Raw genomic sequence first — 25905 nt, forward strand, 5'->3', positions numbered from 1 at the left:
TTATTTATTATATTAATTTCACGGATTAAATCTTTCTGCGCGCGATCTTTTATGTTCACCGCTTATTTAAGGTGTAATCTGACGAGTGCGAAATTGAACCTCTCATTAACTTTCGCATCCGGAATGCTTCCCACCAGGGGCGGATCCAGGATTTCTTTCTGGGGGGGGGCACAAGCAAGGCCGTATCCAGAATTTTGTTCTTGGGGGGGGGGGGGCACAAGGATACCTCGTAATGCAAAACAAACGCAATGATGGGACTGTGTTAAAAATCTTGCATATTTTTAAGGATCTGGGGGGGGGCACGAACCCCCGTGCCCCCCCCCCTAGATCCGACTGTGCTTCCCACGTAGCACTCGCCGAATCCTACCTTCTTTTGGGTTTATTCACAAATATTTCTTGCTTCGGAATCGATTCAGTGGGTTAGGTATGTCGATTATAAATTTATGGGGAAGATGCCAGACTATATTCCAGTGGGGTAGCCAGGAATTTCGTTCAGGGTGGGTCCAAAAACAGGGGGGGTGGTCCGGGGTAAAATTTTTGAAAAACAGGGTTCGATGTAGATGATTTTAAACTAATTTTTACACTCTTAATGATCGGAAAAACTTAATTTTCAAAGATTATTTTTTGTAAATTTATGAATTTTCAATATTTTGTTACCTTTTATGAAGCAAATTTATTGTGTTTTTATAGCTCGGGGGGATTCGGTACACCACTGCCATAGTCCTAACTCGTTTGATTCTAGTACAGTAGCGTATACACCCATAAGGGTGTCCCTTAAAAGCTGTCTGTATAAGTAACAATCCATTCTTTTCTACATATTTTATTTTATCATCAAATTTATCGGAAGGAACATATATCGTCAGTAAGTACTTTTATTGTTACATTGTAGTCCTTAAGGATGTTTAAATTAATAAAGGTACTTAGGACTGAATAACGAAATTTAACCGTTAAAAAATACCGAGCAACCATTGAAAACAAAAATATTATTGTTATTAAAGGTGATTTAGACAAAAACACCCTCTATAAATTTTAGGTGTTCTATAATATAATAGGTTGGGGAAAAAGAAATCCATCATTTTTGCTGTCCCCAAAACTTTATGCCTAGATAAGTATCCCACATGCGTCATATACACTGTTATTGATCTATATATTTTAACAACTATATGTATATGTGCTCTTTAGGTTGTCCCTTAAAAAAATGTTTGTATATGTGCCCAACCACATTTTTATATATTCTATTTTCTCGTCAGTTTGATCGCGGCAATATATATTGGCACTGACAACCCGCGGCAATACATTGGAGCCCGGGCCTATGTGGAAGAAATCCGTGACACTTTTTCTACCTTACCTAAATTGTTTCAGGAAATAACATCGTTATTCAGATCCCGAACATCACTTTGGCGACCTCTCCTTGTAAGTACGTTTATAGTATCAAAATAGTCCTTTTGTCTGTTTAAATAAATAAAGGTACGCAGGGCTAATAAAAATAAAGAAATTTGACCGCTAAAAAATACCGATCAGCCTTTGAAAACAAAGATATTATTATTATTAATAGTGGTCAAGACAAAAAATATCTCCTATAAAATCTAAGGTATTCTACAATATTTATACTCTCTATCAAAATTCATGCCTCCCCTACAAACTCATATTGGAAGAAAAGTAGGCCTCCTCTGTGGTGTCGGTCGTATTATATATATTGTATCCACCTCGTTTTTTCGCTTCCTCTTCCAACTCCCTTTCCAATATTATCTGCGAAGTCGCTGTTATCTCCAGCGCCGCAGATGGCCTCGGAGGGAGAGTCGCAACAATTCGGCGCCGCCATGGGACAATGGCATCTCTCCTCCGCGATGATACGCAGAACAAGTGAAGTGGAACGCTAGCGAATAGATCCGCTGGGATTTTCGCCGCTGCGCACGATCCCAGAGCCACTCCATGATGGATGGGGTATTGTCGCAGTAGATGGGCTTTTTGTGTGTACCGTAGCGCAAAATAGCCTACTCGAGGACAGTTTAGGGCTTCGCGCTGGAACGTCTGGATGGAAGGGGTCGCTTTCTGATGAGTTATTCCAGCGTTATTACGGCCTCCTGGTGCCATAAGCAATCTCATATATTTCATAGTTCTGTGCTGTACAGTTCTAGGCTAAATAGTTCTCACCACTGGCGGATATACTGGGGCACGTGCGAAAATTTTTTTAATTGAAAAAAGACGCTTAAAATGATTGTTTTGTCAAAAAAATCAGACGCTTTAAAAATAGAGAAGATTTTTTTATACGGTCCCGTTATCATTATTGTTGTTCTGTTTCATGTTACGGAGTGTGAAGATGAAGAATATATTTCGTGCAGTTATTGTTGTATGTAGTTCTTAATTCCAAATATGGGAGGGCCGTCTGCCTTTCAGGCCCATGTAAAAATTAGTAGATCCGCCCTAGGTTCCAACCGCCCTTTTCCCGCCATTCCAGCGTGAGCAATTGTTCATTTAAGTTTCTTTCACTTCACTTGGATTTTTTTGTCAAAATAATTGAATTGAAATCATTTCATTGAGTTGTCATAGCCCAGATAATTGTTTTAGACGGATAAAATATTGGCCAAAGTAAAATATGTTTAGTTATCAATTAATAAGTTATGATGTCTCCAACAAAAATAAATTTTCCATAAATTTTTCTGAGGGAAAATTTCCTCTCTACCCGACGAGAATAAGTTACGCGTGAATGTCAGGGTTGGAAGTTTATTAACTTCCAAAAATGAAGATGTCTGACGTATTATAGTCTTTTAGAAATCATGCATGAGATACCAAAGTGGTCATGTCCCGTACTCTACACTCTGTACATATTTAGGTTTGCCGGCGGAAGAGTCGTAAATATGGGTCATGTGATCCATTCCATTCCAATCTTTTGCCTGGAACGATACATTTATTAATTTCATACCTCGTCCGCCAAGCATTTTCGCTCTTGAAAAATGTCGTTGTTACCATACTCCAACTGGTCTCGTCTCTTTTGGGGTGGCGGAATTGTTATCTGCATCGTCAATGTCGGCCGCTCACTTTCCCTTATCTTGTGTGAGGTCGGGGGACATCCGTTGTTGTGTAGAAAGAATAGCTGGCTGCTACTTCCGAATGAAATGTCATCATTTCTCCGTGGATAATTTCATTTGTCCTTGAATAGACCAAGGGGACTACGTACAGTTACAATTGAAGGCTCCACTCCGCACCATAGAAGCTTGATTTCTATTGTCAATTGGGTCACTTTATGAACGATTTTCATAAATGTCCACAGCGCGTCGATGAGTTCAGATTGAATCATTCACACCTGCTCAATATTTGCAATGGACTATTTTCACTCCCGAGGAATGAATGGAAAAATCGTGAATCCGATACATTTTATGAAGGATGAAGTTCACCATGATATTTGGCTTTGAGAGGTCTCGAATCAAGGTCTCCTAATTGTCGATCAGATGTACTAGCCTGAGAAGATGGCTTGTTCGTGTAATTGGCTAACACGCTTGACCTGCAATCGGGAGAACCGGGTTCGAGTCCCGGCTAAGCCAAATCTTGAACTTAATCTTAGGTATATACAATAATTTTGCACTCGTGCGCGTGACTGCGTAAAAAGTCACTGGTTTGATGCACTCCTCCGATAAATTTTAAGACAAAAATTTCGGGAAAACAGCTCAAATGAAAGCTTATTTTCTCGCGACGTTTATATCGCTCTCCCGTCAAACTTTGGTTCTTTTCCTTATACAAATGTGGCGACACCATATTTAGAGGTCAAATGTAGAATACACCATTGCACCTTATTTCGAATACTCTGAAATAGACACCCAAGATGGAGATATTTATTACATTGTGCAACCGCTGCCATAAAATCAAGTGAAAATTCTATTGAGTGTAAGAGCGATACGAGTATTCCACGTGGGAAACTATAACCATGACTTCAAGCTCTCACTCATTGGCTCTCTCTAAGCCGGTGGAGGGTGAAAAACTGGTAGTATCGGGTTTGAAAGGGATGATAAGACAAATTGACCTACTTACCATCGAAATGTCATCCATCTCCTTATTGAAACATCAATTCACTCTCAGGCTAGCCATTTGCAGATTAACACCCATTCTCCGTCCTGTACGTGAATGCCGAGTCAATCGAAAAATTGGTTTTAGAGATATATGTTGTCGTTTACAGTAATAATTTTTTCACCTACCAGTCCTATTTTATTGATGAAAATTTCCCGAATTGGTGAAAACATGGAGGGTTGGCAATCAAATCCGTTTGACACTTTCCAATTTATTGGCCAAATAATTGGCGCGCAATGTCGTTAAAATATTGGGCGCAACGTACAGTATGACGCGTATCAATATTTACACCAATATTGGACATAATAGTGTTCTAATTTCCCGCTAGAGAGCGCCAATATATTCCGATGATTTTACGTTATGTAAGCATTTGTCTAATTGGTACGCTTCAGTCAATAGTGAAACAACTTCTTTCGTCCGCATTTAAGAAACTTCAAGCAAATCATCGGAACAAAACCGATGTTTAGCAGCCAGACGGAATGTTTTGCAAAGAGCTTCTTGTTTTGGCCGCTAGGAGTCAACAAAACTGACTTCTGATTGGAGATTGGCCGCGAGCAAATAGAACCTATTGTTAATTCCAAATTGGGCGAGAAATTGTGTCCAATATTGTGAAAAGGTTATTGGACTAAAAATTGGTGTGTGTCAGTTCGACCAAAATCCAATATTCAATCGATTGGCCAATAAACTGTCAGTGTGGGAAGTGTCATACGGGCATTAGGGCAAGTTGCATCCTATACCTTAACGTCGCCAAGAGCCGAGTAGGACAGACGTCGATGCGACTGGGCCAGCGAAATTGGAGTCAAGCTGAAATAATGACCGACCAAGTATTTGGAACGTATCATTTGTACCAGTTGAGGATTGCCTGTATTAGTTTTATGAGGAATACATTGGAACGCAAAATTTGAAGAAGCAGTCCCTCAAGGAAGACCCTGAGATAAATACTTGGAACATGTAAAAAGGACACTCAAGAAAATAATATCCGGGAAATACAGTAACTATCCCGGAAATTGTAGAAATGTAGGACTTCAGCGTACTGACCTTAGGATTGCAATACCATAATGGGGACATACGGAATTCCGTATGTCCCTATTCTGTGGTAATACTATGCAGGTTTATAATGTAGAGTGCGGAATCATGTTGACTTCACCGTTCGCCTGTGCTTAAGCAGTGGAAACCACCACGTATAGTACTTACATGCATGCCGTATGGGTCCCCCATCCTGGATTTCTCGCTTGAGCACCTCTAGGGCTAGCAGGGAGGGGAAGAAAATGAAAAAAAGAAATGGCATTTCTTTATTGCAAGTGGGGAAGGATGAAGACAGGTGTGGATAAGAACGCTCACCCCATATGGCTCTTAATTATCTTTCTTCCTGGTTTCAAACCAGTTGCATTGTAGCCGTTATTACCAAACAATTTTCCGATTTTGCTACTAAACGAGTAGCCATCCAATAAAGTTCTTGAATTTATAAAACGGTTTCACATTATTTCGGACTTATAATAAAGAAACTTTTCATATGCTTGTTACTTTTCTACATCTTTTCTTTTCTACAGCCGCCTAAAAGGCGTGTTGCAGGGGGTGTTAGGACACCAGCCGTTTACGAATAAAAAGGGAGTGCTCTTAGGAAATTACGACAAGTATTTATTGAAATCCTTTATGGTTCGGGGGAAAAACGAATTCCCATATCTATCCGTTCGGGAAAACATCTCTCTTAATTTATCGCTTCTATCGGACCCGGAAATATAGTGTGGCTCCAATACTATAGTGTCGCTCTTGAAGATATCCATTCTCAATTGTTCAAGCAATCTAAGCCTTGCCCGTAAGCTCCGAGTCTCCAGCGGCTCCCAGCCTAATTCGCTCAACATCTGGGTAGCGCTGTCTGTACGCCCGTAGCAGTTTTTGACGAACCGCGCAACCTTCCTTTGTATTTTGTTCAGTTCACGGATCAAGTCTTTCAGCACCGGATCCCATACGCTCGCTGCATATTCAAGGTGCGGTCGTATGCGTATGAAACAGCACCTTTCTTTTACTTTCTTATTCGAAAATCTTCCTATAATACGCTTGACGAATCCTAATTTCTTCAGTGTTCTGCCACCAATATTTCATATATGAAGGTCTTTTGCGGTTGGCATTAGCTTTTATTTTTAAAAAATTGAAGCAAATAGTAGTATGTGGTATTCCCAAACACGAAATTTGATGTTTTTGGGTATTTTTATCTACTATTGAGGCCCTCTACGTCACTGATGGAAGAGTGCAACTTTTAAAAATCTAGAATTAAGTGATATTTATTTCCCTTTAAGAATTTTAAGAACATCTGGCAATGGATATCCCTTCCTCATTTAACTTTTCCATGTTGCGATATGCACAAAGAGATAAATATTCTTTCTGTATGAAGTAATGTAGCCACAACTCTTATCAGCGCTGCATACGTATCTAATTTACTATTAGATGTTAACAATATGTCCTTTAATATTCGCCAATGCATTTCCTTGGCTCAACATCGCTAATAATATTCTTTCTCTCTTTTCAGATTCGAAGATTCTCCTAACAACGGTGAGTTCTCGTTCTTATAATGTCTTAATGGCAGCTTGATTTCCTGTTATCATTTTTGCGATTTTTTTTTTCAAAAATACGCCTGATCTTCTGGAAACGTAAGCTCCAATGTTATTCATTGTGTGTATAATATGCCTATGTATTTTCGAAGGATCATATAAGCTTATATTCAGTTTAAAAATTATGGAATCATTTCACAGTATGTTGTGCTTATTAAGCTATAAAATCGAGATTTGTCAGAACCAAGTGTTGGAACGCATTCATTTTTTTCTAAAAGGGTATTTTTATATCCTTTTATAAGTAATCATTTTTTAACCAGCTACCGTTCTTGTAGAGCAGCGGTTCAATACCGATGGTACGGTACCCCATGGTACACGACGAACCAGTCGGGAGTACGCCGAAGATAATCGGTGATAGCGGACGCAAGGAAGTGTCCCTTAATCAAGAAATATGTATGCATATTATATGGGGTATTTAAAACAAATTTTCTATCTATACAATTATATATAACTAAAAGTGTCACCTACCCGAAGTGAAATAATGTAATAAAATGTGCAAGTTACATTTTTGGGGTTACAATATTAGTTAAATGTATATTGAGGGGTACGGGAGGAAAAAAAAGGTTGGAAACCGCTATTATAGAGTATAAATAATGGTCATCTCTTGCACTGATACCCAAAGCGTGGGAAAATAATTGAGTTGAAGGTATTGCATTACAGTGATAATTTATCCTTTAAGCTATCATACCCTCAATCATTGTTCTTGGTTTTTATTCTGGGAGGGGTAATACAGCCCGTGACTCCTTAGGTATGTCCTGCCTGTTCGTCCATTAATCATCCAATTGGGCAGCTCTCCTTTCTTTTGTTTAGATAACGCGGCGATGTCCTTGCCCTCGTTTCTCGGCAATTTCTTCCGAATCCGCCTGTCGTTCACTTCCGCCTCACGCCTACTGGGCAGGTGCGAAAAACCTTTTAACGCTTATCTCACCGCTCGGGCTGGCTACCGCCTCTTCCATACACAATCGTGTCCTTATATACGATGTGTTTCTTTCGTTTGCTTGAAGAAGGAATAGGTAGGAATTCTTATGCTCCATGGATAAATTAGTCCTATTGATAGATATCATCCAGAGAAGAAGTAAGGAATTAAAAAAGGATTAGCTCGTGGTACTAATTATAGAGTGAATATACAGGGTGTTACAGGAGTAATCTGCGATGCTTCAGTATATCGTAGGGGTGACAATTTTAAGGACTATTACTTTGTATTATTATTAATTTTTATTTTTTATTTATTTTTATTTATAATATACATGCATAGGTTTTTTGTAGCGATTCCTTGGTTACAGAGCCATGACTTCGCAGACATTATTTTGGATGCACTTTTCTTTTACCGTGGAAACGGTTTTCCTTGGGTATCCTCTAGTCAGCCTTTCCGACATTTTTATTTCATACTCTGGGTTTTCAAGGACATGAAATAATTTAGGCTGGACGAAAATGTACGATTGTAATTGTATGAAACAATTAATCTTTGAGCTTAATTTAACGTGAACTTTGAGAGACTATTATCAATACGATTGCGCAATCTAACCCATTTTGAAATCACTTCAGACGACTATAATCGCACATTTTCGTTCAACTATAATCATTTTATTAGTTTCTTGGATTCCGAAACTCTTTCCTTGATAGTTTTGACGAAAAACTGGCAACTTTAATCTCTTTCCGTTCAACTGTCTATTTTCCTTTACTAACGCGATGTACCCTTCTATCTCATTACGACGGAGAGCGTGACGTATTTTTCAAAATGAAAACGTTTTTTGTTTGTCACCACTCGAATCTCAGTTTTCACGCGTCCTTTTCGGTACATTTCCAAGCGGCTCTCCTTCCCATTTTCCAGGCTTTATCTCACATCTCCCAGTCTGATATCTTGGCCATTCGTTCGAGGAAGCCCGCGCGATAAAATTGGCGGGAAGTGGATGCTTCGCTTCCGGTCTCGCGCCTTATTCTCCCTCCCGTAGCGGGGTGAGGGTGAAACCGCCCGCGACCCTTGCAAGAACCGCCAGACCGAAACGTTGCGAGTATATTTTTTTCGTTCGAGTCTTGTGGTTTTTGTCTACGAGGGGCGATTTTTACTCGCTTTTTCTTAACTTACTTTTGAGTACTTGCTTGCTTCTGATGACAATACAATTTTCAGATATCAGAAACATGATATTTTTTCAATTAAAATCTTAATTAATTAATTGAATTTCCATAAGGAAACATAGTTTTGTCGACGTAGTTTTTTAGTTTAAACGATATTTGTTGAGGAACTAAATTTTCTCAACAAATTTCGTTAGCTATTTTTGGGCAGAAATTTCTTTAACGACTCTCGGTTTAGTCATTTAGTGACTTGATTAACCGTTAAAAAGTAAAAAAAAGACCAAATAAGATTATAAAAAACGCTTTTTCCGAAAATAGTATAAATTGCACTAGAGAGGAAAAAGAAGCTTTTCTTCACTTGGAGAATAAAGTGTGGATGCTGATTAGGTTTAGGTAAGAGTATGAAAAGTAAGGTTTCCAATTATTAACATAGTTATTGAGATTTTTGCCAAGGGATATTAAATGGTTTGAAACCTTGAACATTCAGCTATTTTCGATTTAGTCGCCCTTGCGCTAAATGGCTTTCCACATCCGTGAGACAAACTGTAATGATCCCTCCTCGAACCAGATTCCCGCAGGAAAGTAAGAACAGCCTCAGTGTCGTAGCGAGGGGGATCCAAGGGGTCCGGACCCCTAAATATAAAAAAAACTTTTACTTTGCTCCATGAAAGAAAACAAAATATTGAAAAATCATGAATTTCCTAAAGATTTATTTGACAAATGAAGTTTTTGCGATTATCTAAAGTGCTGAAATTAGATCAAAACCCTCTACTTAGTACTCGGTTTTTCAAAAATTTTCCCCTCAGGTTTTGGACCCACCCCGAACGAAATTTCTGGCTACACCACTGAACGGCGTCATCAGTGTCGTCGTCGTTCGCGAATTTTCGCCCTGCCAAAAACCTTATGATTCGGCCGGAAAGAGATGATATTCGCAGGGAGCAATATCTGGTTGATCATTCACCTTCATCCTCATTTCTCGATGAGTGACGTTGTTTTGTGGGCCACATCTTTGTCCCTTGCGGGCATCAGGCATTGTCTTGGTGCAATCGGACGCATTTGGTCAACCTGCCGCGTCTGTTGTCCTGAATAGCCCTTCGACGTTTGCTTAGGCTCTCATAGTTCCTCTCGTAGTTGATTTATGAGGCATGAAATCGACCAGGAGGACACATATTCTGTCCTAGCGAACGGTAGCCACAATCTTGCCCGCTGATTTTGAGAATTCCACTGCTGGTCATGACCGTTGAGGTGGCAAGCAGTATATTTTGTCTGTAACACTTAACATACATTTTTCAAGCCTATGCACTTCAGTGAACACACTTCTTCCAATTGGTGATGAATTTCAATCGGAGAATCCATCTTCGCATGCAGAAGCTTAATGACAGACCGCAGTTCACACTTGGCGGAAGCAGCAATCGGGATGCCCATCGCAAATGGGTGCTGCACCGATAATAATCCTGCTAATGAGAAACTGTTAAGGCGACGGCAAGGGGGAAGGACCACGACAAGGCGTCTAATTGCGCGTAGTGCTGCATGCAGTACTTTTCATCAGGGATGGCAATGGAGACTAAAGGAAAGTCAAAACCAGTAAAATTTACTTTTTAAACTTACTTAAAACTTCCGGGAACGAAAGTAAAAATACTTTCGTTCCCGGAAGCGAAATGCAGAAACGAAACGAAAAGGATTGAAAGGGGAATTAAACTCAAGGTCGAAACGAAACTAAAACTCTGAAATGAAACGAAACGCAGATAATGTTTCGCACCGCAGGGACCACGTGCTTCACCTTCGAACAGTTTAGTTTCGACCCCAAACCGAGTACGAAATATGGTTGAATGAAGTAGATGCTCGGCCTACCGCCATTAGATGCATGGGGCACTCATATTTTGACTACAAACAGAAGAATGGTGGACGCAAACTGGACATTCGATTTTCAAGCTCAATTTTTTAACCTCTCTACGCTTATGTCAAACGTAATGGATCGAAACTATTCCCTCTTATCCCCCTCCACTCAACTTCTTGCATCGAGACTTAACTGTGAGCAGCGGAGGTCAGATTAATCTAGTTTCGTTCCCGGGAGTAAAGTTTCGTGCCGGGTCGAAACTAAACTCCTTGGTGATTTTAATTTCGTGCTTGAACGAAACTAAACCTAGCCCTCGTGTAGTCGTTTCCCTCCGGGCCTTACCATCCCTGCTTTTTCTGTGCCCCTCGTATTAACGTTGCGTGCTAATCCTTACTCACCTACCAGGGTCTTCTGCACCAGTTTCCAATAAACGTTATCAGCACAAATCCTTCATTCGCCGATTAACGAAAATCTTCTTTTTTCCTTTCTTAATGCATTTGATACTGTTATTTGAAAATGCGTATTTTTATATTTTATTTTTATTTCGTGAACAGAATGAGTTATAAGGCTCTGAAAAGAGAAGGAACATTCAAAGACGAAAGATAGCGAGGGTGAAGCGACGCATGACTCGACCGGAAGAAGCATGCAGTGTGAAGGAACTCTTCCGATGGAAGTAAAAGTTGAAGGCTGTTTTTGTCCTTTTCCCCTCAAATTGGATTAGAAGTCTTTTGAGTACACAAACAACATTATTATGGTCCTTTGTTAGCCTACTCTAGGGATAGACTTTCTTTGGTTAATTATTGCTCACTGTGAAATCAGAGTAGTGGGAACTTTTTCGCACCCTATTCCTAATACCTTTCAGCCTATTTACGTTCAGTATATTATTCTCAAGCAGACATTCAATTAAGTCTATCTGAAGTGCATGTCTAGACGTAGACGTACAGATTCTGACGTAAACTTAGACATCCAAAATTACCCATTTGAAGTTATTATCCCTATTTTAAATTACACCTATTCCGATTTTGATGTTTATTTCATCATTTTGAAGAAAATCGTCGGAGCGATTGTGGTGTTTTTCAATACTAAGTGCGCAAAATTTGTATTAAATAGTTTTCTCATGATAGCGGGAAGATGCCGCCAAATACTCATGAAGTAGTTTTGCTCTGGCTGCGAGGGTTTGCAAGTAGGTTCATTTCGTATCAGGGCGTTTCCTACCTATTGCGTGTTGCATTAACTTATACATTTTCAAAAAAATAAGAATTTTTTATGCTTGAGAAATTATTTGATGCCGTTTTCAATATTATTTTATCCCCACCTCTAGGAAATAATGTAGCTTAACACCAGTTTTTCCGAATTCACGTAAACAGGATAGAAAGTTGCGATTGGGCACTAGGTTTTCACGTTTCATGAAGCAGCAAATTATTATAGCGGAGAGCAAGTGTGGCATCAAATCTCAAATGGTTTCATCCCAAAGAACATTTTTCGTAAAAACTCTTCACATCCGAATTTACCTCAATTCAATCACGAAATTTCAAGTTCAAGTTACAAACTTGCTAAAACATGTTTAAGAATGGTAATGGTATTCAAGGAACTAATTGAATTTATCCCCGAAAAAATTACTTTCTATAAACTTAACTCACATCTTTCGCATCCCCAATGTCTCTTCAGCTATTAGACCTGGCTTCAGTCTTATTCTTTTGGGTAAAGAAATCAAACTGCTAACTTTATTAGAACTTTTTCTCCAATTTGTTTAGCTAAATGGAAGAGTTTACACATTCGTGCAGAATTTTTTCAAACCGTTAGTCTTCATTATTATCCGTCCTTTTCAGTTAAATAAGCCTTATTTATTGATGCATGCTGTATTTTATATGAATCCATAATGAAGTTCGGCATGGTGGAAAGTTGAATTCATTTGTTGTCGTATTCTTTGTAAATCCCTGGCGTTTATATTACCCATTCACCGTGATACTTTCCCGAAGCAATGTCAATTCAACCATGCTATGGAAATTCCTCCTAAATGTGTATCATGAAATGCGTTTAATAACGTGTTTACGTGTCTTCGGCCCGCAAGCCTAATAATCAGTAACCGAGGATTATGTGGATTTGTTTTGACCTTGACCCAATTCGTCATTGCTCATCGCTCGGTAATTATAATTGGTCACCCGGTTAGAGTGCCCATTAACTGGTCAATTGCTTCATAAAAATGTTGAAGCTATTCATGGCTAAATGCTATCATTACTTCCACATTAGTTGACGTGTTTATTCGAGATTTGAGCGAGAGAGAATTATAAAATTGATTGATACAAGTAAATTAATAAAAATTGCGTTTGATAGGAGAAATTTCACAGGTTTACTTTGTCACTCAGTGGATAGGATATTCACAAATGTTAAAATAAATACCTGGAATTATACACGCATTTTAAATTAATTGCATCATAGGTTTCAATGTTACTTCTTCATATTCATGGTGGTGTAGCAACATTGAAACTTAGGTCGTAATATATTTCATAATCGTGGAAAAATCCAATTATTTATATCAAAATTCCACTCCATCACTTTGAATCATCGCATTTTATTTGTTTAAATGGTTGGAAATTGATGCTTCAGCCAACATTGGCCTTGGAAAAGTTCCAGTGTTCTAGCGAGTATTTATCTTTCAAAATACTAGTCGGCCTAGTGCCGTGTAATTTAGTAGCATACTGGAAATCCAGCGTCGGCGCTTGCGTCTCAGTTTCTTTGCTTTTTCTCATAATAAGTGGAATCGAAGTTTTATTTTTGCTTCCACTTGGGCCTATCAGCCGCGTACCAAGCAAATACGCTCGTTGTAAAGTTAAAAATTTCGATCTTTATTTATTTATATCAACCTAACCATTTCAGCTTCTCACGGTAAGTAGTATGGTAACATCCCTCTCACAGTACCGTGCCTCATAGAAGACCTTAGTCGATTGAACGGTGCATTTTTCAAATGTCACACGAGGTCTACGCAAAACAATTGGATGAGTTTTGTTTAGCAATTCAAAATTATTTTTTTAATCGCTAATGTTGCTTTTTGTTTATAATCTGCAGCAATTAATGAAGAGCGGTGACCAAATTGTAGCATTGTGAAATTCTTATGACCTTTACTCCAGGAAATACCATATTATAGAAATTCTTATAGCATTCTCAAATTCGTGTCTGCTCAAGTATGGTGTGATTCAGGCGTTAAATATTATTGTTCCGAGTAATTTCAAGAAGCATATATTGTTTCTCAAGGATTCGTTTGAGACTGTGTGCCATGATTGCGGAGTTTGTATTGAATGTTACAATAGTTGATTACTTCTAATAATGATGATCAATTTTTATTATTTTTCGCCACGTACTAATTCTAATCAAAGTTATTTCGATAGCTGGCGGGATACGAAATGTAGTGAAAATTAGGTAATACCTATATCCTAGATGTGAACCTGGAAATAACGAGTTTTCTCCCTCTCGGTGGACAGTGGCCCACCAAAAAAAAACCTTCCTAATTAATATGAAAGACTGAAAGTGAAATTTTTGCGTAAAAGTTCACTTACGGAAATACCGTTAATAGGGCTTTCATTTTATCTGCGTAATGTGTGTGATGCCTAAGAATCACCAAGCCATTAGTTCTGCTCTTGACACGACCGAAAGAGCCTGACAATATAACGTTATCATTCCCGAAAATTAATTAACTAAATGTTGATTAATTAAAAAGTAGCCTTCAACTTGCAAAAACCCTCTCTCTTTGTAATGTAAACTATTAGTGTAATTAAGAAAAAAAGTTCCTGTGATATATATAATGTTTTACTTCTGTATTAAATTCGGCTCGTGAGATAATTAAAATTTTGATTTAGGGCTCTCGTTGTTAGTGGCATCAAAACGGTGCATTTGTATAAAGAAAGTGTATGATGATAAACCCATTAGCACCTTTTTGAATTTCGCGTGTCGACGTTTGGTGTCCCAGTTTTTCCGCTCATTGAAATACCTTCCGCGCCTCTAATTAGTCCACGAATATATAGCCCGGTCTCTCCGCAAAATTGTGGCGGGCGACCTTAACTTGGATGGGCGTTTCCCTTCCCAACACGAGGGCAGGCATGGATAATGTACCAGGAAAATATTATTAGGCAGGGGTTATAGAAGTACTAGTTGATTTTTCTATCTAAACAGAATTAGGAAGAGAAATTAGGTAAAAAAACAAACGAGATCGACTAGGCGCAGTTTGGTGACCAGGAATTTCATTCGGAGGGGGTCCTAAGTAGGGGGGAAATTTTTTGAAAAACAAGTTACTATGTTGAGGGCTTTCAACTAATTTTAACACTTTTCATAATCGAAAAATCTTCATTTTTCAAAGAAATCTTTTGTAAATTCATGATTTTTCAATATTTTCTTTCCTTTTATGAAGGAAAGTAATTGTGTTTTTACATTTGGGGGGGAGGGGCTCTGGACCTCCCCCCTCACTATACCACTGACTAGACATTTAGTAGTGCATTTGGTTTTCCACTAGATGCCAACACAAAACGGAGACTCACTCTAATCCCTTGGTCACCAAGTTTTTGCATATTTCCTCTATCAATTTCTGTACCCAACTCTGCTTACAGAAAAGTTAACCTGTACTCCATTACTTCTAACCCCCTCAATTGCAACGGGGTTAGGGTTACTTTAAAAAATTAATAAACAGTCACCGAAATAAACACTTGCTATTTTCCACGATTATAATATTTGTTCCGACCTATAGGCGTCGATGTCACGACATCATCTGGGTAACATTGAAAATTATGCAGTACACTCATCACTAAGATCACATTCTCATTTTCGACCTTGAAGATAATGTGATAACACTGAAACTTAGTTCGAAATGAATTTTATAATCTTGGAAATTTGCAAGTATTTATTTCAACGTGGAATAATTCCTCGCCATCACGATTTAATCTTTGAATGCTATTTGTAATAAGTTACCTGTACCAGTTACAATTATATAAAGTAACCACTTACAGTAACAAGTATTGTTACCTTTACTTATCGGTAATATTTTTCAAAAGTCACATGGTCTTTGCACCACAATGGTATGAATTTTTTTGAAAAAAATTAATAAAATTCTTTAATTTGTATTTTAAATAGTGCATTTTAATTATAATCTGCAGCATTCAAAGAATAGTAGAGAAATATCTCAGCCGTCTTACATAACACTAGGGGAGAGGGATGGAGTTGGGAAAAATCTTGCAATGTCTTACATAGTGGAAGGACGGAGTTGAAAATAGTATAAACAGTCTTACGTAATGCTTGAACGGATGTATGAATTACATTCCCTGTTCATTTCCCATGAGCATTTGGGCTGCGACTACTATTTTACTGTTATAAAATATCGTATCTTAGCTATTTACTCATTGGGGACACACTCGCATTGGCGTCGGTTTTTCGAACAACTGGAGTTCATTTCAAGTATCTTTCCGAATGCCAAGGAAAGTCTCTCAAGTATCACCACCAGATTTCGTTCAAATTTTGCTAGGCGATAGCTGAATTGGATACCCATGAGGTGTATTTTTGTTGTTTCATCCACCAAAGCTTTTAGCGACGCAAAGTATCAGATAACGCCTAAGTTTATGCAACATACAGAACAACAATATTCTGTCAAATCGGTGTTCTTCGTCCGACAGTCTCGCCGGCGAGAGTTGTCCGTTGACAGTTCTAAAACCCAATGCCAACACGGTTTACAGCCAATCACTGTCCCCCAAACGCATCTCACACCCTCGCCTCATCATGCAACGTTGTCACATACATTTGAAGCACTGAAACAAGCCTGAGCCACCAAAGCAAGCCCTTTCTTCGAATCACCAATACAAAGGATTCTTCCTTTGGATCCTTGAAGCTCGTCATCCCTTCTGGCTCCTTTCTTAAGGGAACCCTTTTGTTTACATGTAACATGGGCGTTTCCCTTTTTTACCCGGCAACCTTACCCCCTACTCTTAACAAGACCCCTTTGCCTGCCAAGGGACAACTCTCGGTGGCCGCATTGGCCGTAATGTATACATTGGAGTGTGATTGGAGTGATTTTTATGTAACTGTGTGTTTATATATTGGAAATAAATGTTCTTTCTAGTGTTCTACAAAGTGGGATATTTATTTTTCCACCCACGCACATTACAATATGTTGAATTATGTGATAATAGATAGGTATTATGACAACTACAGAGCTAGGTTTTCTCATTTTTTAGTTGCACTGTCCTAGTGGGCTATTTAGAAATGGGTTGAAAAAGAACAATATTAAAGTGTAGTGGGCTGAATAGGAGGGAGGAACTGGTAGGCGCCCAATCCTTTGGGCAGGTGATCTAAACTTTTCATTCGGCCTCCAAACATTGTTCTGATGAGCTACCCAACGCTTTGGTTCTCACACCCAAAGTACTCGTCCATCTTCTTTGGATGTAGCAACCAAAGGAGTAGTTGGAACATCCAACTCCTCATCACCCATTCCCTTTGGGTGACACAACCAAAAGTATGGACAAGTCCTTTCCTTCACCTCAGCTTTGGGTGTGACACCCAAACCTACGATTCTCATATCCAAAGTGTTTTTTCAGTGTAGTCATGGACTCTCATGTATCTCTGGGGGTTGCATAAAAGTAGGCAACCAACCAAAATGTGATAGACGGAGCATAATCTCCGGGATATTCAGTCGCTTTCAAATCTCCAGTCCGTGGTATACGGTTCGCGAGTAATTCAGCAGTGTTGCCAAGTGAGGAGAGGGGTTTTGCGGCAGTCTTTATATTTCCATTCTCTAATCAAGTCTTTTGAGAAAACATGGCAACGCCCGTGTCTCTTTTTTTCCCATCCCACACCACAGTTATCGCAGGTACCAATGGTCCCACCTCCTGCCGCGACGCCACTCGAAACAGTCCGAGCTGGCACGTCTGGACTAAGTAGCAAAGATATTTCAAAAGGATCATAGTACGTACTCCAGTAGTGCATGTGCCGGAGAGTAATGATTACTTTCTGAAATTAGTGAGTAAATTGCTGGTAATACTTAAACTTTTTGAAATTAAACGATAATAGGTGAAAAACTAAATGCAATGTAATGGTCTCCGGTGACTCATTATCACTTCAATACCTCCTATCAATTTCCACGTTTCATAGACGAATAGATTTTAAAATTTCCTTCCATTAAAATCCAAGGGTGGCGTTAAAATCGTTGTTTATCGGCCCAAACGTTCTGATCGGCTAAAGGGCTTTGCCAGCGATGGTTTCAGCGACGGAAAAAGGGACGCGGCGAGTGATGGAAAATTCCTCGAGCCATCGAGGAAAATGATCGCGTTAAAGACGGTCATTTTTGCCGTCATCATTGGAGGGATCGCTGGATCCAAGAGGACCCCATAAAGGAGGCTCAATTCCATCCCATAGTGAGGCAGTGGCGCCGACTCCACGGGGCATAAGGAGGCCCGAGCACCCTCAAATATTGGTTAAGCCTGAATCACACGATCATTTTTTTTCGTCGCGAAAGTGATCACTAGAAAGATCACTTTTCCCGTCGCGAAAAGCAATCGCTCTAGTGATCATTTTTCTGAATCACACGGTCACTCCTGCCGTCGCTTTTCGCATCATTTCCAATATCACAGCTCGTTGTCATAGGACCCACATCACGGAAATATACAGCGTGTTTGTTTATTTATGTCGTTCCCACAATTGTCAAACGTTGCGCTGCAATCGCTCCGTAGGGGAATGCGTTCCGGTTGGCTGATATGGGGTTTTAGTGACGGTTTTAGCGATGGAAAAAGCGACCGCACGAGTGATGAAAAATAGCGATGGGAATCCTCATCGCGTTCGCGAAAAACAATTGCCGGCGACGATCATTTTGCGCAGTGATCGCGATAGTGATCACTTTCGCGACGAAAAAAATGATCGTGTGATTCAGGCTTTATGGGTATGGGTATATCTCAGGCTTGTTGATTTTCCCCGGAGTGTCCAGATATCGAGATTCGAGTTATCAGGGTTCTAATGTTGATCATATGACTCTTCTGAAATGCTTAAAAAACTAAAAACTCACTACTTATAAAATTTCCCGGGGCAATATTTCCCCCCCAATATTTTTTGTAAGTCGGCATCCCTGTAGAGAGGTGATTTCTCTTGTCACTTCGGTCGCATCTAAATCGGTTTTCAAAAATGTCTGCGGCGCGGTGATGAGTGCGATGGGATCCACGTCTTTTTCCAATATTTTGCAGTATAATATTTGTCATTTCGAGGAATAGCATTACAAAGTCATGACTTTAATGGACCAAATCATCATGAATTTCTATTAACAGCTCTAATTGCAGTGGCCTAACTAGGAATATGCTTTAGAAGGGGATGGGATGGCCTGTGGTGGCGATAGGGGTGGGGGTCAACGGCAAATTGTAGAATGACATGCCTGGAAATACATTTTGCATTTTTTTTGGCACTAAATATTTAACTTTAAGCAGATACAATTATTAAAACTCAAAAATAGAAAATATCTTTAAATATATTTTTATCTCTCTGAGGCTTTGGAGGGGGGGGGATCTATCCCCTTATCCACCCTATAGTCACGCCACTACCTAATTATACCTTATTTTTCTGTGAAACTCGGATCACTTTGTCCGTCAGCGACGCGTGTGGCGACTTTTGTAAATCAATTTGAAGGCGTGGTGGGTGACAACACATGTAGAGGACGAATTGAGGATCCTCTTTTGTAATATTCGTGGCTAGACAGTCCCTCGAAAGAGATAGAAAAAAATGATCTTGCGATTCAGACTTTATCACCTTAACAATTCCTCCTGTCAGTGGCGTAACTAGTGGTGGAAGGGTCCGGGGGGCCCTGACCCCCCTCCCCCCCCCCCGGAAATATAAAAACGCAATTATTTTCCTTTACAAAAGAAAACAAAATATTGAAAAATCATGAAGTTACAAAATATTTCTCGAACAAATTAAGTTTTTTTCGATTATGAAAAGTGTTAACATTAGTTTAAAACCCATTACCTAGTACCTACCCTGTTTTTCAAAAAAATTCCCCCCTTGTTTTGGACACCCCCCCCCCCACGAACGAAATTCCTGGCACTGCCTCCTGTCTATTAAAGATGTATAAGCCGTCATTTATTTCACGGATGACGACGGCCGTAGTTTTCCCTTTTGTTCTTTTCGTTGCGAAGGGAAATAAAATCCTTCCGCGGGAACGAACCACGCTGCAGATGGCGCACTCCACGAAGCCGCGAGCCGGAAAGTCACCTGCGCGCAGGGGTCGTTAGGAGAGGCCCAAATCTCCCACAATGCATCGGGGCGGGTCCGCGAATTCATTTTCGTGGTCTGTAGCGTCGTCGTTCCGCACAGCGGCAGGTGGTTTCCAGGCATGTAATTTGCGGCAAAATTGGACCGTTCCCCCCACTGACCTGGTTTCTTCTGCTCAAGGGCCACAGTGTGCGTGTTTATGAATGAAAAAAATAAAGATTGCACCTTCGCGACATATTTCGTAGTGTCGTGACCAAATCCGTCATCCGCTCCTTCTTCAGTGAAACCGAGGGAGGTTGAACTCCCTCTAGCGTGTTTATTTATTTAAAGAAAACAAGAGCATGCGCTAATTCAGCTGTATTTTATCCACGAATATTTCAAAAGAGGATCCTCAATTCGGCATCCAAATGTGTTGTCCCCCACCGTGCATTTAAATGTGTTTACAAAAATCGCCACTCGTGTCGCTGACGGACAAAGTGACCCGATTTTCATGCGGAAATCAGGTATAATTAGGGGCGCTGGCCGAAATTATATATATCATGATGTGTGTATTTCTCCATTTTCCGGGTTATCGCCGCGTTTCGTGGTCAGAGGTGACGACAGTTTCGCCAGGATTCCACCAGGCGTCTAAAGGCGTCGAAGTGTCACTTCGACCTGAACCTTGACACACTGTGGCATGGGGATGGAATGATTGCCGAAAACACTTGGAAAAAAGGTTCACCTGAACCGGGAGTCGAACCATGGATCATCTGCTTTCCGGGCAGATGCTCAGACCACCGAGCTATCCAAGCTAATCTAATCTACAGTGTTTTCGGCGGAGGTTTATGCAACCAATTCCCCCTAGATCTAGCCCTTTGAGTTGGCCAAGAGATGGCTCTGTGCGAAGGTCCCGCCACGAACGAAGAATTCAACGCTCACAGAAGAGGAAATGGAATTAAAGATGGTCACAATCACACAAACAGTACGATAGACACATGCGTTTCGGGGAACGCTGATCCCAACAAGAGGAAAGAACCGTTTAGGTCACAAATATTTCAAGTTCACATTCACGCAGGTCGCCACACCTTAACTTTCAGCATGAGCCTTCTCCACAGGATCTAGTACTAGGTAAAGACAATGTCTTTCCCTTCCATTGACCGAGTTATTTTAATGAATTTGTATTTATGATCTGAGCGAAGGACACCATTCGGCGAGGAACTGCTTACTAGAGCGAAGAAAACCGGTGAATTAAGGATCCATAATTATGAATTAAGAACCGGAGAAGGACAAGGTGAACATTATGAGAATAGGAAACATATAATTGAAGAACCAGGGGCTGATATCACTGACGTTTCATGCCATATAAATAAAACCGACTTCTCTGTGCCTCCAGTCCTTCCTACAAGCACTTCCCTCTTCAATTCTCAACAAGGCCTACTCCCTTTCATTCTATCTAAAAATCATATTATTTTCCTACCTCTCCCTCGTTTACGTAACATTCCACCCTCTAACACTGTTTTCAACATTCCCTCCCCGCTAAGTACTCGCTCCATCCATAGCTTCTGTGTCCTCCGTATCTCATCTAGAAGCTGCCTCTCCTCACCCACCATGATCAGCACTTCTTCGTTCCTGCTCCTCTCCGTCCACTTCACCTTCTTCATTCTTCACCATACCCACATCTCGAATGCCTCCAGTCTTTTCTCGTCTTCCTTCCTAAGTGTCCATTTTTCCGCACCGCAAAGAGCTACACTTCAGATCAAACGCTTCACTTACCTTTTCCTTAAACTCTTGCATAACGATTCTCTCAGAAGCTCCTTCCCGTTCATGTCTATTCTCTCGTTAGCTCTTTCCTGGTCATGAACGCCTCCTTTGCGAACGTGATTCTCTTTCTGATGTCCTTACTACTGTATCCTTTTTTCCTTCTCTGACGTGCTTCCCAAATAGTTGCATCCTCCCGTTCAAATACCTTATATGTATGGTACAAATAACAACTTTTGTATTGCTAATAAGTTCCCCCAATCACAACTATTTTTATATTTATGAACACGTAACCATCAATGCCCTGGATACTCTGGTGAGACTCGAACCCGCCGCCTTCGATTTGGCAGGCGAGGACCCTACATTATATCGCATTTTTCTATCTTTCATTATAAGTTATAGGTATTTAACGGATCACAAATTTGAAGTATTTTCTTGATTGAGATTGGTCACTCTAATTTCAATACCATTCGATAGGAGAAAAAATACCTCATAAAGGTGTCATTAGTCATGAAAGTTGTAATGGTAAATATTGAAATAATTAATGCGACTAATGTCTTGCCATTTTCCCTTCATTATAATTTATCTTTTAATATTGTTTGGCGGTCCCTGTACTAATTAAACCGCAAATAACGTATGGTAATCGGATAATGATATAAATCAAATGCACCACTCCCATTTATAGGTGCATGGACTGAGAAGGGTTACTTGTTGAATGCAGTAATTGGACTGAATGAAGTACCGGCGGACAAATGAAACTCTAGATATCTATGTCCAATTTGAATTCCAATCGAATCGGGGAATTATTTCATGATCGAATGATAATAAAATTCTCCCACAATTTATCTAGCTTCATCGTGAGTTTTATTTTTTCGCTTTGATTTGAATTACATGCCCTAAATGTGCGGAATCATTGTTAGCGAATGGAATTTTCATGGAGTAACAATTTTGTAATGATGTGCTTGAAATTCGTGCGCTCGTTAAAATTGTGTTCACCGAAGTGGGTGAGTAGTGAAAACGTAAAATGTACCTTTAATCTTCAAGTTTTGCGTCATCATGACGTTGAAATTGTTAATGACTTTGATTAATTTTTTTAATTTACTAATTGAGTCCTTCAATTCAAGTTTCATCCGAAAGTTATATTCGTATTGCTGACGCTATCATATGCATTTGAAAAGTACTTGTGGTGTAGACATGTTCTTACAAGGTCAATTTCATTTTTCCTTTATACTTTACTTAACTAAGTCATTTTTCTGTATCGGCCTAAAAAAATAACTTACGGAATATGGCTGGCAAGCTATAAATATCTATTTTATTCCAATTAGAGTGAATAGTGGTTGCTTGTAGTTTATCTATTTTGTAAAGTTTTCGCTTTGTTGTTTGTCATTTTGTCCGGCTCAAATGTTGGAACTTAATTTTAACCTTCTTCCTGATTAGCTACGAAGCTGATATTTTCAAGATAGCTCAGAATTAAATGGCAGTTTAATATTCCTTAACTTTTATTATGAACGGAACTTTATCTCGATTTTTATTCAGAATTAAAAATTAAGTATGGAGAGTAGTCCAATAAAATGACGACCAAACTCCATGGCGGCGCTGCGATTATGTAAAGGAACGAGAATGACAGAAAGTCATAACAAAAAATTTGTATACAAATTGAATGTTATGGTGGAACACGCCCAACTTTATTCGTTGTACGTGAAGCCAACAATTTAGAGACTATGTCAGATTGATTTTTTTGTATTCCGTTAAGTTCACGATAAAAACGTTGTTTTATACTAAAACATATTTTCATTTTTTTATTATTGATTTTACGATTGTCAGTAACTTTTATATTGGTAATCAAATAGGAAAAAATATCGATTTGTAAAAGAGATAATTCACCTGGGCTTAGAATCGCATTCTTGGCTATATTTATTTGGGCCGCCCCTTGCAATCAATTATGCTATTTAGGAATCTTTATTCTTGTGATCCATATTTTTTTCGTGTATTAATCGTGCTAGATCAGTGATCACCATCTTGAAATGACTTTAAGAATCGGCCAGATACCGTTACTATACAGATTCAACTTATTCGGGTCGTGATCGCAGTTTAAGTATTTTTGTGTGATATTTAGTGTATCTCACGTAAACCAAAATTTCTCCCGTCGAACTCGCCATCTTTACTTCCGTAGTCGACCTCCGTATTCCGCAACCATTGGACTGTCGCTGTCATACAAGAATAGCCTTTAATTACAGGCTATTTATCGTTACTTCATTTTTTACGATCTTTAATTGCTTTTTTCTCGAAATTTTACTAGAGGTGCGTCGTCTCGCTTCGGCATATTGATTATATTTGAGTGCATGTGTAGACAAGATAATATCTGTTTACTCTTTGAAGATTTAGTGCTGTCTCGATCATCTTTCGAACTTAATTAACCTCACAATTTGGCGTATTTTGTCTTCTTTATTGACGTACCGACTGCTTGTTTTAAACCTAAGCAGCGCAGTCGAAAATGTTTCATATACTGTCTTGAAATTTTCATGATATATGAATTGGACTCTTGCCAGCAATTTCCCAAGTCTCAAATATAGAAATCCTTAAGCTGAGAAAATACTGTAGTAAACATTTAAAATTTAATTTACAGGTAAATTTCAATAGCGGTATAATCTAAATTATATATCTCCAAGGAAAATTTTAGAAAGATTATTGCGTACGATTAATGCGTCAAAGTAAATACCTACCATAAAATTGGGAAACATTCGGAATGCTGAGCTGAATATTTGGATTTCAACTGAAAATTGGGTCTTTAAATATTCCATGTGCTATAAAATTTTCATGAGATAAGTTGAGTGGTTGCGATGCATGGCTCTGAATTCAGCGCCGAATCGTGAAAATTAATTTTTCATTCCGACAATTTTTTCTTTAATTACCGAAGTCGATTCTTTGGGATTAAATCGACGTCCAAAGCCTCTCTCATGTACGACTGCACATGTCACAAGAGGTCGTCTTCCGCATCTCTTCCTCCATTGGAGGACAAATGAAGTATGAATGCGCTCCATGGAGGAAAAACAAGAACGGTCCGTGGAAATTGATGGCTCCATGGCAGACCAATTATGGGACTCAGGAAAAAGAAACGACGAACAGTATAATTACTCTCTTTTCAAATGTCGCGAGGAAGAGAGAAAACAGTCGCTGGTCGGCGGGAGGAGGAAAAAAAAAAGTTTTCGATTACCTGCACTGATGCACACGAAGAGCATTCTGACACGGAAAACACGATCGAAAGAGCCAACGTAACTGTCCTCTGTCCCACATTGCGGCTTCCTATTACACCCACGGTCGGCGGAGTTTAAATTCGCATGCGTAACCACCAGTCAACTGTCAATGATAGCACATGTCGTTGACGATAGAGATCGAGACTATAAATATCTGGAATGGGTTTCCCTTCATTTTTTACCTCAAACTCTGTGAATCTATCATTATTTTAATCTAGTTTTCTCATGCATCGCATGAGTGAGCATTCAGCTATCATCAACGAATTAATTATTGACCAATTTGGGTTATTATCGTCGAACGATAAGTTCCATCAATTAATAGACTGAAATTGGATCGATTTTCTGGAAAATTAGTCTCTTAAAACATGAAAAAATTTATATAGGTTCACAAAATAACGTAGTCCTAGAATGTCATGGTGAATTTAAGAAAAAAGTCCATTTGATAATTTTACACATTTTCACTCCAGCATTTATTGAGAAAATAGATCATTGATTATTCTGTGAATATTTTCGTTAAGAAAGTAATACATAGGAAAAATTCACCTTCTGTAAACTGCAATATCGAAGTACTTCATATAGCTGTATGTAGAATTGGCATACTTACATATTTGCTCAACTCAATCACAGTTTATGATAACTTGCTCCTTCGTCCCCTCCATTACTTTCTTTCTATTCCTCCCCCTTCCCCGCTTGTCTTACACATTTTCTTCTTACACAGTTTTCACCATCTCCTCTTATTTCCTCCCTCAATCCACACCCCCTGTCCCTTTCGCGTCTCCTCTTGAATTTTCCGCTCCTCACCAGCTTTGGCACGCTATTTGGAAAAATGTCAATATGCCAAAATTCGGACAGTTATTATTACTGAACCTGGGGTTATTTCATCTGTAACACTATTGCATCAATATCAGTGCTATCAAATTTTGATGCTCTGGGTAATTTTTTGACATCACTTTTTTATTTGAAGTGTTATAAAATTTCAATGCTGGAAGAGAAATGTTAATGGTATTACTTTTGTGTCACCTAAGTAATGTAGACTTTAAAGTTATAATATTGGTGTAATATTGATACCTTTTAGATTAATAATGATTAGCTGTTGGGAGCATTGAGT

General features: G+C 39.2%; 1 protein-coding gene across 1 annotated transcript in view; it reads left to right on the top strand.

Annotated features, from left to right (window-relative positions):
• LOC124160570 (phosphatidylcholine:ceramide cholinephosphotransferase 2-like) overlaps positions 1–25905 on the top strand; it is a 479802-nt gene that overhangs the window by 273602 nt on the left and 180295 nt on the right. Inside the window, exon 3 of the mRNA XM_046536445.1 lies at positions 6590–6612. The gene's annotated coding sequence lies outside the window, so the exon portion shown is untranslated. The remainder of the gene's footprint in view (positions 1–6589; positions 6613–25905) is intronic.

Source organism: Ischnura elegans, chromosome 6, assembly GCF_921293095.1.
Source record: "Ischnura elegans chromosome 6, ioIscEleg1.1, whole genome shotgun sequence".
NCBI lineage: Eukaryota > Metazoa > Arthropoda > Insecta > Odonata > Coenagrionidae > Ischnura > Ischnura elegans.